Here is a 22,153-nt window from a genome sequence, read left to right on the forward strand (position 1 = left end):
ATGACCTAAGTGGCTACTGGTAGAAGCCAAAACTCTGTGAGGGATTTGGTGAATACACATTAGAAATTCACGTTGCAAATGTGCAGTGGTTTATTCATAGCTGCTTAAGCTATGCAACTAATGCAAATTGTATTAATGGAATCAATTTAAGAGTACTTTACTTTATTCTGGAAGACCTTTCATTTTCATTGATAGGAATAATAAAGTAGCCTGCAATAGATTTCAAGTGAATAACCTTGTACATTTACAATTGGATACTGTAAGAAATATTAAAACCTAACTGATGCATAAAAAAGTTAAAGAAACAGTTAATCAAGGACTGTACAAACTGTGTCTTACCTATATTACAGCTCTTGCCCTCCCAAAAAAACAGCCGTCATTTACACATTAGTTTTTACGGTAAATCTGCTCGGTCCATCATAGTCTTGATTTAGTCCAGAAATAGTTGCTGAGAATTGGGCTTTATTTGGTCGGTCTGATTTGGTCCCACTTTAGTCCAGCAATAGACATTGGAAAGAAGTTGCGAACCCAGTCTTCTAAGTATTTCAACAATCTGAAAATTACAGCTTTAACTATTCAACCAAATGTAGACGAAGTTTAGACATAAATCATGTCATCTTTTTTTATGTCTTTACAACCAATTTTTGCTTGCCAGGTGGCATCTGTCATTGGATGACAATATGGGTGCTAGCTACTAGTTTATAACAAAGCTATTTTATAAAACCTAATCTAGCTGAAGGAGGAGTTGGATAACCGTTTAAAGAAAACCAAACAAAACCATTCCTTCTTTGTATAATAATAACTATATTTATAAAGCATTATAAAGAATGTATAAATAGTTTGAACAATCAGTTCCGAACTATTGTCATCTCAAGGCAGTTTGTAAGACAAGGCACTATTTGTATGCAGATAGAATTCAGCATGGTTCTCAATTTAATTAAAATATCATTTATTCCAACACCTTACAATCATACAGTCTGGTTTGGATACAATCCCACTCGGTGCAATGTTATAAAAATCAGCAGATTTCCTAGCAGCTGTTTAATGGGGGAATGATAGTCTAATGGTTAGAGAGCACTGCATTGATGCCCTGCAAGGTCGCTGGTTAGAAGCACAGATTGTCGGTCCATAAGCAAATTTGTTAACCACAAAAAACTCCTAACTACAAAATGTGTGGCAGCCCAAAGGATAGGTTAAACACAGATGACACATTTCCTCCCTATTGGAATATCCAGGGATTTTTTCTTTTTTCTTTACCTGTTTTATCAAGGGAACCATACAGCTGCATTAAGTCTCTCTACTATTGAGTAACCCTTCACCTTAAACAAGCTTTTGGTGAAAGTGGAGAGGGACAATTACCATTTAAAGGAAATAACCCTTGACACATCCAGATTCAGTATGTGAGCCATCTACTATGGCTGGCCGAGGTTGAGGTAAAAGAGATCATTACCAGCTAACCATAGAAATGTTGGTTTCTGTGGATACTGAAGTGGTTTCTATGGGAACCAAAACTTTAAAAGTAATGGTGCTGAAATAAAAAACTCAACAAAACACAAAATAATCTAGATAATCTTTCTAAGAGGAAACTATTAGTAACATTTTAATATCACTGCTATGATGAAACCTTCAATAAAAAGGCATAATTGAAGTGCAACATACAGTAAAACAAAAAATAAATAAACACAATAAAAGGACAGAAAAAGCAATACAAAAATATACAACTAAATATCAGGGCAGAACACAGATGCCAATATTAATGTGTTAGAAAGTTTAGGATAGAAGGTGTAATCTGACCTTCTGAACGTTATACCTGAAGATTGACATCCACATGAACCATTAATGTTCTCTGTAGCCTTTATGTTCTCTAAAGTCATCCTGTGATTAGTATATCTATTAACCTTCAATGACAGTAATCCAGCTCAGTGATGGATTGTGAACTACAGCAATATTCCATCTTAATAATTCTTTAATACCTCTTATTACTGCCCATCAGCTAGATGGCGATAAATTAATTTCCATCAATCCATCAAGAAAAAATGGGGCCCATATCATCCTGTTGATGGTGATGCATGCAAATAGCAGGGAGCATTACAGCTGAGTAATTACTGAACAGACACACAAAGCTTCTTCAGTCAAAAGTATTTTAAACGGCTCTCTGATTTTGAAATTATTGCAAACTGCCTCAATATTCTCTGATCTCAGGGGATTGCTGGAGTCTAGTCTCTCAGCATAAAGCTGTCGTGCTACACCTTTATAATAAGACATAACACCAAAGCAAACTAGACTAAGGCCAATCTTTTAACTCTCTTTAGTTGAAGTCTGCAGACACCTTCCATACCAAGCTGTCTCCGCCAGAGATGAATCACCAAAGCAAGACCCGTGGCTCAACTTCCTCAGTTCACACTACGCCAATGAGGATGAATGAATGCTCTTTTCGGATCACAGCTCAACATCAGATTTTGACCCCTGCAGGGTGCCTGTAAGGAAGAAAAAAGTGTCCTCAATCCCACCAGTTGCTTTCCCCTAGGGCATTGGATTGAAAAGGTAGTTTACCTCCTTCTGCCTGCTGGGAAATGCATCAGTGTTGAAGAAGAAATATAGTTGTATCTAGCAACTTTAGAAAAAAATCAACCTGCTTATAGGATCAAAAATACTTGCAAATATGTGGTTTCTACATGCAAGGATACAATCATGACTCCTCAAAATGGCTTTTGGCAAGCTGAAAACATGAACATTGTTTTTATCCTTTCCCATGCATGCCCTTACAATTGCCTGACATGTAAAATAATCTTTCCTCCATTTACTGCAGCTTCTTATAGGCTTCATTAGTAAGTCGAAGAGAGATTAATTCGGGTCAAATTCTCTGGTCAGTGTGAAACTCTGCACACTCTCATTCACTTGATTACCTTGTTGAATCTCTGCTGCAACAAGAGAATACAGGTTATTGTTTGTGAGGTGGTTCACAACAGAGCAAATACAAGTGCACATCACACCCCATCACACTCCACACAAGAGAAAGAAAATAAAACTTTTGCCTAGCATAATGAAAAGAGCTGAATTGGAGTCTCATTGGTGACGGAATGTGATGAGAGTAAATATTGATACAACCTTCAACATAGAGGGAGAACTTTATTTGGTCCTGTTTTTACACAAAAGGTAGGGTGCTATTTTCTAAACACTTTATTCATAACTTTTTGCTACAATCTAATCACTTGCAGGATTTTTAATTAATTAATGAAATTAATTGCATTTTAATCTAGTATTTGCTAAACCAGTTGTGGGGAACAATGGTCCTCAAGGGGCGAAGCCCTTTAAGTTTTTTCATTTAGCCCTGTTCCTACACAGCCACGTTTTGCGTTTAAATGATAAGTCAAGCTGGAGTTGCTTTAGTGACAAAATAATTATTTTTTACAATAATTACCTTGCTGCGGTTGGGAGTCCTGTCTTCATTCTTTCTGAAGTAATATTTTATATTAACACACAAAACTGCAAAGTGCATGTGAAAGTGTCATCAGTGACATCAGCAAGGCATTACAGGAGTGTGGGACACGGAGGCTTAGAAACATTTGATGGTTTTATTTTCATTATACTGTGTGCGAAATGATGCGTTATTAACTGCCCCAATCGTTCTGATGAGCGGAGGGTAAAAGTTTTGCACATGGAATAAGTTTTTTGTTCGCTTTTTTTCCACTTTTCTGCATTGAAGTATCTCCACAGTGCTGCTCTCATGCTGCTTTGGCAGCCGCAAGCTGAGCTGCAAAAGAAACTTGAGATGGCACAGATGACAGCTGGAAGACAAACATCACCTTCAGCAGTATTTCCTGACATGTTTGTGTGCTTATGGCATTTTCACACAGGTCAGGTTTTATATGATCACATTTAATTCCTTTGTGGCTAATGCTAACTTTGTACATCTTTGCCTATACCTTGGCATGTGTTTCTGTGCTTTGCATGAATGCATATTTTCTAGATTTCCAACCTGATGCGAAATTTTCTATACCTGTTAAATATAGAGAAAGAGAGCTACTGCAGGGGACAATGCTGCACCTACTGTACCAAGAACAATACCAATTATTCTGATATAATATAACCAATTTGCGATATGTGCTCCTAATATTTCTTGGTTGTTGATTCTTTAAGCTGGTTTTGCTTGTTTATGTTACATCAGTAGCTCAATGCATTGTGGATGCATGGTACAAAGAGGCTTATACCACTTTCCCACTGGCCGAAAAAACCTGTTTAAACCCAGGAAGACTCAGCTTTTGGTGGCAGTGGGAACAGCTCACTGATCCCAGAGTCAAACGACTCGTCAAGCCATCCAGGTTCAAATGGCCTTCAAACTGCCCGGCTCTGATCTGCATGCAGAGGACACATCACTCAAACCGCTAATTTACGTGATACCACTGAGTGGAGCAATTGTATGTTAGCACATCACGTCAGTCAAGTCTGATCTAGCAAGCCAAAAAAACTGCTTGCATTCAATAAACATGGAGCAGCATTGGTAAGATGGATTTGGATGAACAAAATGGCTGAACAATAAAGCACACTTACTATGCCCTGGTTTCATTCAGTGTTGCTCTCCATTGTTTACTTTCCTGATTTCTTTCCTGACATCTCCAACGCTAACCCACATAACGATTGCGTCTCAAGAAACCTAGCAGTGGTTGTGCAGAGGCCATGCAGCTTGTCAGTGGGGGGTTAGTCCCAGCTTTTTATGCTAATGGGAAAGGAGCCAAATGACGATTGTTGGCAGGTCAACCAGTGTTTGAAAAACCCACTTTAACCGGGTAATATCAGTGGGAAAGAGGCTTTAGAGGCAGCCGGTGGTAGAGCTGAATGCACCAATGAATCAGCAAATTAATGGTTTTATTGGCATTAGTCATATAAGAAAAAACTAATATCAGCCTAAAATATCAATCTGCTGGTGTGTGTGCATGTGTATGTCTGAGTGTATATCATCAGTGAAATGCAATTATTATGGTATCAATCTTTTATATTACATTTAATAATTTATCCTAGTAAAAATAATCCAAAATGAAACAATTTTGATAATTGTGATAAATGCCTTGAAGCCAATGATTATATTAAAAATGTTAATAATTAGATAACAAGTAATAACTTGATAAGCCAGTAAATGCAGATATTTCTACCAGTTGTGAACCTTGTTTTAAATTAACCACTATCAAATGTCAAACAAGGGTTCACTTTAGGATGGCCATTTCCATATCACCAAAAAGAAGAACAATTTTAAAGACTCAACAAAGCAAGGATAAAAACCTAAACATAATATCATATCTTTAACATAGCAGGGATCTGTAGCACTCACCAAAGATGTGAAGGTCTACTTATTATGTGTGTGGCCTTTCCTGGCTGCTTACAAGAGTTTTTTATTTGAGAGAAAAGTCCTGTATATGTCACATATTTTTAGCTCTGCCTTGACACTTTCCACATTGAGACTTTTACTCTAATTTCTCCTCCTCTGAGGACATCATTTAAAAAATGCGCTCTGTATGTACATTGCTGCATGGAATGGAGAAGATATAGGCAATGGCTTTTCTTAGGTTTACCAGTGAGACATCAGCTTTATACTGCTCCTCACTGTGGCAACCTTGAACTTCTGGGGAGCAGAGAATAGCTTCCACCATGCCATATTCCTCATACAGTCCATCCATATCAATGTTTTTCTGTTTGCAGGCCTGGACCGCATCACTGTATTCTTCATAGGACACAGAAGTTGTAAAGACTGAGCTTTGACTTTTTTTTGTGAAAGCTGTTCTCAGAGAGTCATACCTCTCACTCAAATATTTTGCTGCTCTTTCATAAAACTGAATAAAATCAGTAGGGCTGCAACTAACGATTATTTTAATCGATGAATCGGACAAAAAATATTTTTTATATTAACCTCTTTATTCCAAAATAAACATTTTGGACAGAACAAACAAGCACACGAGTACAGGTTGCTCATTAACTGTACTGGTGCAATATGAAAAATAAATGTTTGTGTTAAAACTAAAAATATAGGCTACTTTGTTTCATAAAGCGCAAAAAAAGACATTTTTGTTTTTAAAAGCCCCTAAGGGCCCCCCCCCCCCCATTTCAACAAATGAGATTTTTTTAGACTAATAGAGTTCTGCCTTTTAAGACAGGAAAGTATAGCAGTTAAAGTTGCTACTTGAGAAAATACTGAACCATAGAGATAAAATAGCCCTGTGATTCAAATTATAAATTGTATTTGGAATAAAAATGAGAGAACTAGGGGTGGTAAAAAACACATCCTCCAAAGACAGATATTTACATGGGAATGTGGCATATAATTAATTGACATATTACTGATCTTGCTGGATTTTATGCTTTACTTCCATAAATTGCAGGATCTTTACTTTATTTTTGCCAGAAGATTTAAACTTTAAAAGCCTTGCCCTCATAATTTGCAAGTTAATTTATTTATAAAGAAAATATAAATGCTGCTTAAGCTAATTCAAATGCCATTAAAAGTAAAATAAGTAGCCAACCTTATCACTGTCTGTAACCTACTAACACGGTAAGGAAAGCATCAGATGAGCTACCTGAGAAACTAATGTTACGTTTCCCCACTTTAAAACCAAACAAACATGGTGGTTCCGTGCCATGTTCATTTGTTTTGACAAAAGTTGCATGTTACGACTTTTTTCACTTTACAAAGCGCAGGCTATTTTAATTATTGTGATCAATTTGCGCCGTCAATCCCTGCGCATGCGCGCTTCATTTGCTCCGACTGCAGCGCTGAGAGGGACTCCTGCGGGAGCGGGGGGAAGCGCCCCACGGCAGAGTAGGAACGATACATGCTTTCACGTAAGAGTCTCTAAAAGCCGCCAGTGACACCGTAAAAAGTCGCCAGATTTGTCGCTAGTCACTTTTTTGAAAAATAGTCGCTGGAGGGGTCTGAAAAGTCGCTGAGTTGGCAACACTGCGCCCTGCAGCGCTGGCTCGCTCTGCCGTGATTTTTGTTCTTCCCCCGTTTCAGTCAAGTGGATGTGATGAAGGCGGCGGCGGATGACGCATTAATCGCGCGACACAACTAATCGATGATGAAATTCGTTGCCAACGCTTTTAAAAGTCGATTTTATCGACTTTTAAAAGCGTTTTTTAAAAGTCGATTTTATCGATAAAATCGATTCGTTGTTGCAGCCCTAAAAATCAGCCTCACATTTCGTTGTCAAATCAGGCGTTAGTTGTTTAGGTCTGGTGTTTACAGCAAAGCCAAAAAATGGTCCTGCAGCCTCCTGTCAAGTTTAAGTTTAAGTTCAGTAATCACTTTAAAGACAGTGATTATGCTGAATGATTTTTCCGTCAGTGCTTCAATACAGTCTGAGAAAACCTAAAGAATGTGACTGAGGAAGAGGAAGTACATCTCAGACACTTCAGTGCTGTACTCTGCAAAGCACCTACACAAAATCTTAGGACATTCTTCAACACTCAGGCTCTGAAAATACCTGGTCAGAGGCTTCCAACACTTTGCATTCGGTGGATGGACGGCAGCAGAGACAGCCAACTTGTGATGGAGTGCCAGAGCAGGTTGCACTCATCTACCTCCACAAACTCACAAAACTCTTTCAGCCACGCTGAGATGCTTAAACGGCTGTATACTTTTAACATCATCATTTTCAATGTCTAGATCCAAGTTGGCAGCCGCATATCTTGGTGTATTGTGCAAAATATGCAACAGTTGGAACCAAGCACGTCAGCTGCTTTCAACTTTTGATAAACACAGTTGTGTTTTCCATAGTTCACACTGGGTTTGTCTGCTGTATATGCTGACCTTTATTTCAAATCCAGACCATACATCTGGAGTTTTTTCATTAACTGATTTGTTATAGCTTCTGATGTCTCATGTAGAAATCGAACAAAGCATGCTGCACAACAGTCTTAAAGTGGAAATATCTCATTAAGATGCGTAAAAACTTGATCGTACCTTTTTTTGATGCATCAGTTGCCGGTGAATTATTCAGATCATTTTCTTTTATGTTGTCTAAATGCACCTAAGGTGCAAGAACATTTTCACATATTTCTTCAGCTTTCATTTTTCCACAGGTCACCCCCATTGGCTATTAATGAGTCATTGTAGATTTCTCGGTCGACATATACTCTACAGTCTACACTGCGGTGTGATTGGTGATGCTGGACAGCGTGATACACTTTGCAAAGTTCTGCAGCAGATATTTTGTCATCCTGCGGAGATGTGGCTTCATGGACAAAGGAAAAAAGTGAAGAGGTTTCCGCTTTTCGATTGTTGTTCCTGTGATTGTCTGTGCTAGCATGTCGATCGATTGCACCTTTACCTTCCATGCTTACGTCCACGTCACATCGACACAGCATACAACATGCATGACAATCACCCTTCCTGCTTTTGGATATAAATCCATATTCTTTGGTCCATTCAATATTAAATGTCTTCGGTTTAGGTATTTTTGAGGTTTGCTGGTGCGCTTGGTTTGCTGGTATGCTCGGTTTGCACCTCAATATGCATACTTTTCACAAATGGGCGTCTGTCTCAAAAAAAAGGCAGATGATGAACAGATCTTGTAAAAACTGGACTCTCCATCTAAAAGCCAGACATATGAACACCCTAGTTCACTTAGACAATAAGCAAGACGAGCTAGATACTACAAGAAACTGCACAGAGGAGGGGACTCTGGTCAGACAATAGGCTTACCAAAGCTAACCTGCCACCAGCTTTAATCAACTGATGGAAGAAAAAGGAACAAGAGAAAAAAAAAAGAAAGGGGAGGAGAAGAAAGGAACGACAAATAATGCAGTTTAGCTGGCTGTCTGTGCAGTTTCTCACAAAATTCTGCTGTTGTTGGATTCTGTGCGGTCCAACAACAGCAGGTTTTGTTTTTGTTCCACAAGCAAAAATCTCTTCTGGAACAAACATCAGTATTAAAAGCAACTGCCCAGACTACAGCTCCAGAGAAAGTAGAAGGAATAAACAACACAAATATATATTTGTGTTTTTTTTTTTTTTTTTTTTTTTACTGTTTCTTTCTTCCTCCTGGAAATTGGGGGAAAATCCTTAGTTGCAGCTCGGGGGAAAGCGGGGCACTCTCTCCAGGATGAGCGGGAAGTGAGCTGCTACAATTTTTTTATCTCATCCATGCATCTATGCCAGAAGATTGCAATTCTTCTGGGCTGCTTCGCCTACAGTAGAGGGGCAAGCTGGCAGGTCCAGTTGTTTTGCTTGACCAAAGCAATCACGTACGCTGCCATTGAGTTGACTCTCCGAAAGATCTGAGAAAATTTTTCATCTCCACCTAACCAGATATTTTCTGCTAATCTAACAGGAAAATGTTGTCTTGATCCATACAGGCTGACCCAGGGACACTACAGATTCTCCATATGTGCAGACTTCAAGCTTAAAAAGCATTTTCTTCAGAGTTATAAAAGGGTGTGATAAGCAGCAGCTTCAACCAGCTTCATTATTTAATGTGGGGGAATAAATAAAATAAAATTTGACAAAAAAAAAAAAAAGGAAAACGGCACAATAGTATATTTTCTTAAACATCAAGGTTGTAGACCCTGATCCAGCTGATAAAAATTCTGGTTATATCTCAACAAGGCCAAGTGCAACCTATTTTAAACCTGTCAAGGATATAAAAATAAAATCAGAGGACCAGTCGGTTATGATTTCTGTGCCAGTGAATGTTATTATATGATGGATTCAGTACAGGGGCCATAACAGGGGTCAGGACGAGTACTACAGGGGTCCTTTCTAAAACCACCCATGCTGGTGTGAATTCAGAGCTTAAGGCATCCTTGGAGCTGCAGTTTGTTTTGATTATCTCACAGTATCAGTTATAATTTTTTGTGCTTTTTCATTAATAACAAAGAAGCACGTTGATCTGATCTAACAGAGAAATGATTGTTTTTTGTCTAGTGGGGGTTTATGTGAGTGGGGGGGTGTGTGTCTTAGACTTTATATTTTTAATCTGAGTGATGATGTTGGCAAATGTATTTAGGCAAAGTTGGAGTGCAGGCTTGATGGACCCAATGACTGCACAAGGCACATTTTAACCATGTTTTTCTTAACGTGAGTTGCCAAATGTCTCCGTATATAGAATAAATATTTCCTTATCCAGAGTCTCTATGTTGATTTTTCCTTCAGATTTTAGGTAATTTTTTTGTCTCTCCTTTTCACTCTCTAGTATGTTGTAAATGAATCCAAAGTAGAACTCCTGAAATATTGCTTCTTATTTACATCTAGGAGTTGTGTATGGTTGTAAAATGCTACAACACACCTGCCAGCTGTTGTTTACTTACCTTATTAGCTTTGCTGTTTTGTAATTTGCTGAGGAAATGTGCATAAATATTTCCTTGAAAGGTAACTTTTTTCAACTCGAAATTGTAATTTTGGTATAGTTGTGAATGTATAAGTTCAAGACAAACTGTACCTGGTAATAAAAAAACAAAACAGAACAAATCCCTGAATCAGTCCTCTACAGAATTAGAACACACCAGCTTTGAGCCTTGGCATCCACCATGTAAACTTATACCCCTTTTCTTTTCTACTGGGTGAAAAACCCATTTAAACCCGGGAAAAATTGGCTTTTAGCTGCAGTAGGAAAAGCTTATGTGTCTAGCTGGGTCAAACGACTTGGCAAGCGACCAGCATTAAAATCGCCTGATCGGCATGCTCCAGGAAAACCACCAGTTGGTAAATTTGTCCTACAAATGGAATGTTGTTGGTTAAAGCCCCGGCTCTTATTTTCAGTGCCATTGTCTCCTTGGGCAAGACACTTCAACTGAACTAATACTAATGGTGGTCGGAGGGCCCGGGGTATAGCAGCCTCACTTCTTTCAGTGAGCCCCAGGGCAGCTTGGGCTACAAGGTAGCTTGCCACCATCAGTGTCCATAAATTTGAGAATGACTGAATGTGGTTTAAAGTGCTTTGGTCAAGTTTTCTAGCTTGAAAAAGTGTTATTTAAAAGTTTTTTTTTTTTTTTTTCACACTTTCTGTGTGACAAATGTAAATGCAAAGAGCCTACTGTTATATGTTTGGGTCTAATAATGGAGAGCTTTAAAGGAATAGTACACCCAAAACATGATTAGCCTTCATTTTCTACTCACCCCCATGCTGAACAACACTCTGGAGTACTTTTTTGATATCTCAAATGCATCTGGAGATCTGGGAGGCTTCTTGCTGTCTGCTGACATTCAAATAATGGAGGTCTATGGTGCCTGAGGCAGAAAGGTCCATAAAAGTCCACAAAAAAACGTGTCAATATTCCTCCGTACTGCTCGTCCAATGTGTTCCAAGTGTCCTGAGTGGGTAGCATCCATAATTTACTCGAAACGAAGTCATTTAGAATGATTTTAGAGCATAAACAGTAGTGTATAGGATTTCCTAAATTTTGATTGAAAAGAATCCTATGAATCCTCTGACTTCTATTCATTTTCTACTGTTTGAACTGAAGGTGTGACAAATGAATCATCTTTGGTCTCCCCTATAATTGGGACATCTTCTATACATACCAGATACTATATTGGAATCATTTTGTCACCATCTATCTTATGAGTATGATTAGCCACATTACCACATTATTTGAAGTTTTCCATTTTAGTCATGGAAAATATATATTCTTTATGGGGGAAAGGGCTTTTGATCCATATAATCTGCATTGTCCTCATTAATGCAAGAGACAGCTGCAGCACTCCAGCTGTGTGATATATCATTCCCAGCATGGCGTACTTATCTATGGATGCAGCCTCTTTTAGGCAGAGAGCAGTAAGTTAGTTAGTTACAGAGGTAGGTAAGAACCCAAAAATTATTTTTACTCAAGTAAAAGTAAAAAAGAAGTCATCCAAGAAATTACTGAAGCAAAAGTAAAAAAGTATTTGGTAAAAAGGTTACTTGAGTACTTGTAGAAATTGTTGGATATAAACATCATATTTAATGTTTAGAAATTATGCTGGCAAGTGAATTTATGTACAAGTTCTGGTATTTTGAAGACTCAAATCTCTAAAAGTATAAGAAAAATGACAGTAATATAAAAGAAAAAAAAAATGCGCAGAAGAAATACTTTTTGTCAATTTTTTTTCAACATAAAACTTAGAAAAACAATTCTTACAATGAGATATGTATATACATCAGGATAAGGTTACAAACTTCTACCGTTTACTGTATGTTTACCTGATTTTGGAAGGGTTCAAATTACTCACAGAGGATAGTCAGAGATTTTACTCAAGTAGGAGTAGTGATATTTTCCAAGAATATTACTCAAGTAAAATAAAAAGTACAGCACAATAAACCTACTCCTAAAAGTAAATTCTTTTCAAATTGTTACTTAAGTAAATGTAGCTGGGTAAATGTAACTTATTACTACCCATCCCTGGTTGGTTAAAGGCATAGAGGACGATGCTGTATTTCCGGGTGGATATTCTAAATAAGGCGTCTTCTGATTGTCAATCATTCTGGTGATATGTTTACGTAAGGCTGTCAGATGTGCTCATTCCCAGTTAGCTATCTTTCTCTGCGATTGCACACTTTCAGGCGTAAATGTGTGGTGAGCTACGTTTTCAGACAGACATTGAAGCTCACCTTTTACAACGCGGTTCTTTGAAAATGACCGAGGTTCGTAAGAGAAAAAGTGTCTACGGAGTGTATGAGAATAAAAGTAAGGCCTCAGAAGAGGCAGATATATCGCAGAATGGTGTTCGCTGAGACCTCTCTTCGCAAAGTTTTATGGGATTTGCTGTCACAGCGGCCTGCTGTAAACTTAGGCTGTTGCTACCCGACAGCGGCGACATATTTATGGAACCATTATTTATCCTGCACTTGTTGCTATTTCACTTCTGGTTAGACCTAAACTGCATTTTGTTGCCTTGTACCTGTACCTGTGTAATGACAATAAATTTGAATCTAATCTAATCTCATCTAAAAACAAAGATAGTGCAGACACTGCACAGTCGAGAGGTTACGTGACCAACGGATAGCAAAAAGCAGTGATCATCTGTCCGAACAGTCAGTTAACTGAGTTCGCTATAAAGTCCAAAATATTGTCCCCACTCTATATAGTGATTGAGAGATTTAGAGGTTAGGGCGGACGTTTGGACACAGTAAGCTTATATGAGCTATGAGAACGGCAACTTTTAAACAGCGGGCACAAGGAGAAATAGGATCATGCACGCTCTCGCACATGTTTAACCCTGTGAACCCTCCCAAGAACGGGCACAGGGTTAAACATGTGCATTTTTTTTAGAGTGGAGAGGGTGATTCTTTTAAAAAACTTGCAAAAAATCCTCCACAATACCTTTAAATGTACAACATTCAAAACAAAAGTCTATGATATAGAGGAGATGTTTGTGTTTGTACAAACATTACTGAATCTACTATAAAATGTGTTACTCGCAAAGATCACATCAAAACAGAAAGCCTTCTGGTACAAGCCAAGCACATTGGAAAACTGCTCTGCTTTAAAACATATCACTGAAGGTTGTAAGTGTATTAGTCAGACGTCAGATGCAAATTATTAAGTTAAAGCACGTTGTTGATGATTTTGGTCAGAACATTAAAGTTCCGTTGTAAACTATTTAACCAGGTGTTGGAGTGTCAGAAGATAGTTCGGATTTTAGTGCATTGTGACTGGTATTGTTTTTTAAGCACATATATGTGATTGATTTTATCTAGCTCTAACTTAGTCTCTGTGAATGTCTAATCATGTTAACTTTTTCTAAAGAAGGGCTTTTTGGAGTTTTTAATCAACAATCAGTGTCTCACCTCCTGTAGGGAAATATTTCTCATCTGTACTTATCAGAATTACAAAACCCTGGTGGAGAAAAGAAAAAAGATGACCCGATCCATTTTGGAGAGTTTAACACAAGGGAAAAACCGGCAACATTCCCGTTATCTGTGTTGTTTGCTTACAGTAACATTTTCCATATATATATATATATATATATATATATATATATATATATATATATATATATATATATATATATATATATATATATGAGCTAAGCCCATGCACAAGTATAGTGCATCCATGAGAATTTCTATCCATTTAAGTCAAACTACCTTAATCTAATTCTCAATCTCAAAGATTTAACCCAAATTAAAATATTTTACCTGGAACGTCCCTGTTGTGGATTTGGCAGATGAGGGTCAAATGGACAAAAAGTGTTTAACTGGCACTTTGAAGTCTTGTGAAAGGCCAGCAAGAGATGGATGTCTCCTTATGCCCCCCTTCTGGTGACATGGTAGGCAAAAAGAAAGCCAGTGATGGAAAGGTTACACAGAGAAGAATTTTAAACATCCATCGGCCCGCAGGGATGCCGGAGACTTACAGCTCAATATAGATATGCTGGATATTGAGGAAAAAATAAGGGCAACTAGAAGAAGAACTAAAAAAGAGTTGGCAGATTGAAAGGGGGAAAAGGGGCAATGAGAATTTGAAGGGTGCGAGGGACATGGAGCATGGACAGCAAAAAGGCAGCAAACATTTTACAAATTTCATTCCCCTTCTGGTCTACTTCCTTGAGAACAGAATGATTGTTTCTGCATAACCCTGCTGCGACAGTCTGGGGAATTGAAGTGATTGAGGTTGTATAAATCAACATTCACACTGAGCAAACAGCACAAACAAACAGGCACAGTGTGACAAGTAGAATGTGAAAAGGAAGAAACAACAGCCTGGATGATTATTTTCAAGTTCAGGCCTTTAGAATGGTATTTTTTCTGAAATGCTTTTCCTGTCTGTGACATCTAATTATATACAAGCTGCTATAACTTAGAGACCTGTAGGTTTGTCTGTACATGTATAATTTTCACCTCTCCGCTAAACCTCTGCTGATAACTGACATGAAAACCACTGCTGCCCTCCAGAGGATAAAAAAAAAACAAAAAAAAAAACAAGTAAGGTCTGGAAGAAAAGCACACATTATTGGGAAATAACTGGTTTGTATCCCATTTTGACATTTTTCCATACATTTCTCTCATAGCTTCAGTTCATAATTATCACAGGAGCATAATTTGCACTCATATCGTTTAAAATAAAATGAAAGAACTTTACTTTGATTAAAATTTAGTATGGAAAACAATTAAAAGAAGTCCAAAAATCTTACATTGCTTGGATAAAATGTTTTTAGAGGCTTTTAAACAGAAACAAAAACCACAAATATGTAAAGGAAAAAGTTATTAAAAGTTAAGAGCCACATATTAGGAAATAGTTAGTGCCAGGGCAAGCAAAGAAGGAGTTTCTTTACCTCTGAGCATAAGAGGAAAGGATGTATTCATCAATTTTAAGCATATCTGCTAACTCAGGAGAATGGGCCTACAGGTGCTTTAAAACATCAGTGCTCCAACGACAGTACAGGTTGCTCTAGCATGAGCTGACAGAACTGATAAAGATTCCTGGATAGGTGTCAAACGTTTACAGAAAAACTGATTGAAAGTCTGGCTGCCTCTGATTTAAGCCTGTTTTATGGTTACCCTGATCTTAATAATTATTATTACACTGTCACAAGTACAGAGTGACGAAATTAACACTCTGCATTTAACCCATCCCCTTTGGGAGCAGTGGGCTGCCATTGTGTGGCGCCTGGGAAGCAATGTGGGGTTAAGGGTCTTTCTCTGGAACCCAGAGTGGCAGTCTGTTGCAGTGAGGCTTGAACTCAGGATCTCTGGGTTCCAAGCCCAATGCCCTAACCACTAGTCCACCACTCCCCCTTAAACTTAAAAATTGAAGATTTTTAACAGAAATAAAGCTTGAGATCCAAAAGCTGGTTCAGACAAACCCAAAACACTGCATGATCTTTGAAGATCTAAGGATGTTGGCTGATCAATAAGAACAGTTAGAACAGGTCAAAACCTCAATCATGCTGCATTTGACCAGACAGGAAAAATACTAAAAAACACATTTTCCAGCGTAATAATCACTTCAGTCCCAGTATGTGAAACCGGAATGTTCAAGTTTTATTTGTTTGTGTTTTTATAACAGATATTTTCTATATCTAAGTGCATGGAAATCAATTTCTTTATGTGTATTTTGGTTCATGAGGGGGAAAAAAAGCCATCTCTATCAAAAGACATTTGTCAGAAAAGTACAAATTACTGCTGGCTTTCCTGAATGACAATGGGCTCTATGCACAGCTCCACTACTTCCTGAATTTAAAGCAGCTCCTTTGTTTCCTGTCTTTCATGATTGGATGCACTGATTAATCCAGGTGTGTATGACCTAAGTAACTGGCCAGACACACCTGGATTAATCAGTTCGTCCAGTAATGAAAGACAGGAAACAAAGGAGATGTGCATAGAGCCCATTCACTTTTTTGCTTATTGCTGCTATTTTTTTTTTTTTGTGTGTGGATTTAATGTTACATTATTATTTTTTTCATGGAGGACTAACTCGATTCTTCTGCTGTTTAAAATGATACATTACAGAACATTTTATTATTATTATTACTCCCCCTTGTGGCCATTTTTGGGTATGACCGCTTCTTTAACTTTGTCCTATACTGTACTTTACTGAGTTTAGGGATGGTGAAGCTAAACTCACACCATATGTAATCAACGATACATCAACACATATTTGCTTTTCATAATGTCTTCAATTAAAATACATGAATGAAAAATCCCTCCATCCACATCCAAGCTTTATGCAGAAGAGGGTGTAAAACTAAACCAACATGCATCCATGCCACTGCATGTTAAGTTTATTACAGAAAAGTGCATATTCAAGGTCTATTTTTATTCCAATCCCCCAAACGTTACACAAAGCCAACCAAAGGATGTATGTTGAAAGAAAGCAGAAAAATACCTTTAGATGAGTTTGACCAACAAAACGTATTCAAGGAGAAACATACAATCAATGCATATTTTAGCTCTAAGATCTCTTTTCAGTTCAGTAAATATTTCTTTTTCTTGTTTGTGCTGCCGTAATATTGATAATTTGTAGTTTTAAAACTTTTTTATCTTGCGTAACTGACTGTGATGTTGCTTTTAGGATCAAAGTGTATGTCTTTTGATGAGGTTCAATAGCAGCATTTCAGCATTAAGCACACATTTTATCAAGCCCAGAGTTTAGGCATTACAATTATTTTTATTGGTCAAATTTGATATGCTAATCTTAAATAATGTGGGGTTTTTTTTCTGTAATCGAAAACATGATAAAACCATAAAAAGAAAGTCTTGAAAAGATCTATCTATGGTATAGAAGTTGCATCTATATTGTGTTTCATTTAGTATATTAATTGGATGAAAAGAATACATTTTTAATTTTAACATTCAGATTTTTTTAATAGAACTTTGACAAAGACGCTCTACTTTACAACAATTTACAACCTGATAAAACTTGTTTTTTAATGTTCAAAGTAGTTTGTGCTCATAACAGAACAAAATGACTGACTGAAAAGGTCCTATAGAAGATAGAGACTGGTGAAGACAAGTAAATGTACAATTATTACAGTTATTTAATATTTGGTTATTTATTACTATAACAAAAGAAAGTTAAAAGATTTTAGGACACCCATAACCAAGACTGTTAGGGCCACATACTGTTATTCGCACAGTGGTCATTAAAAGAGTTTACAAAATAGCCTAGTATTGCTGTATTAGCTTGATTTAAATAATTAACACAACCAATCAAGTAATTTATCAGAAAAAAGGCTGAATAAATTGCTCTGTTAAAGAGTTTGAGTGCCCTTATTCATTATCAACTAATCAAAGGGAACATTTTTAATCCTCACCCTGAAGTGCAATTAACTGTGTGAAATAAACTCAAAATGTGGCTGTTTATCTGTTAATGTAGTACTATTATTAAAATTGATTGCTTCAAAGCTTAGTATTATTGTTTAGATTTATAACCAGATTAATTTAAACACTCCTACTAGGCTTTATTGGTTCTTTTTCTTTTAAAACATTTTAGGCGCAGGCAAAACTACCACGGAGCCAAGAAGGAACAAAGTTCAAAGACTTCTAAATAAGACCTAAAGAAATTACTGGAAGACCTGCATACAAGAGCCCTTTGGATCTCAATATTTAAGCTAATTCTTTATGACATAATGTCTCCCATGTGCTATTTGAGCTGTGTTTGTTATAATCTATACTATATATATCTATATACTATCGACATAAACCCAGTTTTAAATCCAGGATTTGTTCATGGATAGCTGCAGTTAGTTACTGTTAGGGAATTGTACGAACAAATACAGTACAGTATGTCTTTCTTTTGAATTGTATTTTTAAACACTGGATCAACATGTTAGGGATTTGTTATACTTTGTGTTTGAAGGTTTAGTTTTCATGGGAAAATGGCAAAAGAGCTGTTGGTGTTTTGTTTTTTCTTTTCCTTTTTTTGTTTTGGTGTTTTTTTTGTTTGTTTGTTTGTCAATGGTTACTTTTAATATTAATGAGAATTAATGAAAATATAGAAATGGATCCTAGATGGAAGTTCAATTGAAGAACCTGATTGCTCTCCTTCATCCACCTGCGACACAGCCTATCAGCTTTAAACCACACCTCCATGAATTCCAATCAGCATCCAAAGTTCATCTTAAAAGGCCTCCGATACGCACCTGTCTGCTCCTGTGCGCAGGTGGCAGATGCGCTGTGTGACTTCATTCACATGACACTGTTTCAACCCTCCTCCAGCCCCTCCTCTGCCTTCGTAGCTAAAGTTTAATCAGTGTCATTCCCCCTGGACTCCTACTGTGTTCCATGTCTCATCTTACCGGTAAATGCTCCGGCAGAAGATCGCCATGTTGAGTCTGTTTCTGCCTGAGGTTCCTTCCCAACGGGGAGTTTTTCCTCTCCACTGTCACTTCATGCATGCTCATAATGGACAGGTTCACTCAACCTGTGTTATCCAAACTGGACTTCCATCTTCCAGGTCCCTCAGCATACCGTATCACCAACCAGCAGTCTACATACTGATCAACTTCATCCATCTCCACTCCACCACCAGTTTCAGGCCGGGGGGTGGGGAGGGGGGGCGACACAGCCCTATTCTCTACTCCTGTTTATGCATATCTATCAAAATTAAGCACTATGTTTCCTGCCGAGGTCTGAGCGCCAAAGACAAAGTAATTGTATTAATAAATTTCTCCTAATTTTCTTTCTCTTCATGTGAGTTTTTCATATTGCATCTAGTTTAGAGAAAATATTCCAAGTTTCAGGTGTATCATTTTTAATCCCTCCACCCTTAAAGTTATTCATTTTAACTTCTTAGTGAAAACAGAAACTTAAACTAAACAGCTTATTAATCTATCAGCTAGTGCCTCAGGTTTTCCTTTTTCCTTTTATTTATTTTTTAAGTTTTTATTTAAATTGTATGGAATATGTGGAGTTACAGTAGCTATAGGTGAGGCTGATCTAAAGTAGGCATTCCTAAAAAAACAACCAAAAACATATAAATCAGTCATTTTACTATTGATGTGCTCTTAACATTATTTTATCAGGTGTATATTTCTCATTTACTTTTGAAAGCAGCCTTCTTGAAATTACAAAGAGGTTGATTTACATTGCTGGCTACATAACATGCTTTTTTTGTTTGATAAAAAAAATAAAATAGAATACTTTTTTGAAAAATATCAAATTTAATTTGGTTATAAAAGATGTATTTTTTCCCACATGTACACTCACATAGTTATCATAAATACCATCTATAATGATTTCTCTTTTGTCACAAAGCAAGCAAGTACAGTGGACAGATACATGTGATTTTAAAGGACACCATGGAGAATGCTTGCAGTCTTTTACACACAGAGGACATTTCAGTGCAATTCAAAAATAAAATGCTGTTGAAAAAAAATCAAGTAGAAACATTTATAAATCATCTACAAATGGATCAGAGTACAAAAGAGCTACAGCGTTTTGAGACACCACCCATTCACAGGTGAATGTTTTGGTTTTTATGACCATCTTATTTGTACAGTTTTGACAGATTTGACTTCTAACTCTACAAAGAGCAGCTTTAAAACATAAAAAAGAACAATAAAAGAAAGAAACAGAAATCTGCTGCAAACCAGACAATTTCTTCTGTCAAAATATGCCTGTAATATTATTGAGAAGGTATAAGGAGGAGAACTGTGATAAACACAACATACATCGTTCAAGTGCAACTCCAAAACAAACATAAATGGGAAAACATACATGTCTTTTAATTAAAGCTCAGACTCATACTTAGGAATTCAGATTGTGAGAAGAAATCTTTAACTTTATGATGTAAAATTGTGGAAAAAGCATGCAGAGCATTTTCTTGAGCAATCTCTGTTGCAAAACAAATGCTTAATGATATGTGTTTGAAAATCAAAAAAGGAGGCAGGAGAATAGTTTCATTTCAGTTTTTTTCACAACAATAAAAAACCCTTTTTTGTATTTTTGGTCGTCGTCAATTTAGTGTTGCATCAAATCTATGCTATCTTCAATTTACATGGCTTTCAGTTTGAGAGATGGTAGTAGAGATGAATTTGAGATTTTTTAGAAGTGAATGTGTACTAAAAAGTTTTGTTGATGTATAAAAATGTAGCGTGCACCAACCTCAACATTTCTTGGCACCCATGTTTTTTCTTTATTTTTATGGTTAAATAAAATACATATACATATATATATATATATATATATATATATATATATATATATATATATATATATATATATATATATATATATATATATATATATATATATATATATATATATATATATATATATTTTTTTTTTTTTGTTTACATTTGAACATTTTTGAATCCAATAGATTTAACTTCAAAAGAGTGATGACATCTTCAAATAGATATATCAGGAGTTAATATTTAAATCTGAGGTATAGATATGACTTTGAGGCTTTTTTCTCTTAACAACTATTTAAAACTTGTAAAATTACGAATTAGCTTCATGAAAAAAACTTCTTTCTTAAAATCCTCCATATTTACAATAGGAGGGATAGTTAAAATACTTAAAAAAGCTGGTACTACAACAAATACTTTTCGATGGGGCGCAAACTATATTTTCGACATGCACAGTGAGGATGTAAATAAATTATTCTGAGGAGCTCAGTGCTGCAATGTTCATATAAATGTTGTTTTTCTGGGTGAAGTTGCCACTGCAATAAATGGATTTGTTTTTATGCCTTTTACTCTACATTTATTCAAGGGTGCCAATACATTTTTGAGGCTAATGTGCAAAATTTTAACAATATTTTTTGGAGCAACAAAATAAAAGTTTCACAAATTTAAGATTTTACTCGACAGAGATCATGAGAATGAAAGTAAAAATTTGTATTTTCTACCAGATTTATAAGCTGTTTAAAATGTGATTTCTGTGGAATATGCTTATTAATGTAGTTGAAATGGAAGTAAACCAAATGTCTGCAACATGAAATCCAAAGGAAATGAGTCAACATATCTTACAAATTTCAAAAAGCAATGCATGCCTTGATATTTTGTAAATTAAGCAATTTTTTTTTTCTGTGGTTTCAGTGTCTTCCATTTACTGTATTTCTGCAAGATATAAACAAACAACACAGTGCATTCAATGAGAGCAGCAGAATATTATTTAAAAATCGGATCAAAATAAAAGTGCTAAACACAAAATGCATCACATGTCCACAGGCACATAAACATTTTTTAATCCAGTCAGAGAAAACATCCACTTTGTGCAATAAGATAAACACAGAATTTTCTCTTGAACTAGGCGTTTCATGACAGTTTGACAGGAAAGACGACAACTATTACTGCTCTAATTTATTTATCCTAGAAGTGACAAAGCACAGAGGAACAGTTTGGAAACCAAAACCTCTTGTAAGTCAGTCTTGTAATCAAAAGAGGAATGTTGTGATCATGTTATATTTAAAAAGGCCACTGAGACGGCTGTGCTCGCCTGGCTTTTAATGCCCTGGTTCTGATCTGCTGTCAATTTCCTTTATTAATCAAACATGCTAACTATTAGATGTGAGTTTGATACAAATAAGATTGTATCTTCTTTCCCAATATATCAATATTGCACATAAATATTTTTTCATTTCGTGGCCAGCATTGCTCCACAGAGCACATAACAGTGCAGCGTAGTTAAGATTTCCTTAAAAGGAACAGGCATTCTTTCTTGGTAAAAGACAGCGTTTAAGGTTTATTTATTTAACTATCTATGGTACACATTATGCTTCCATTTACAAAAGAATGAGC

This window comes from Cyprinodon tularosa, unplaced genomic scaffold, assembly GCF_016077235.1.
Source record: "Cyprinodon tularosa strain WSP-4 unplaced genomic scaffold, ASM1607723v1 ctg425, whole genome shotgun sequence".
NCBI classification, from domain to species: domain Eukaryota; kingdom Metazoa; phylum Chordata; class Actinopteri; order Cyprinodontiformes; family Cyprinodontidae; genus Cyprinodon; species Cyprinodon tularosa.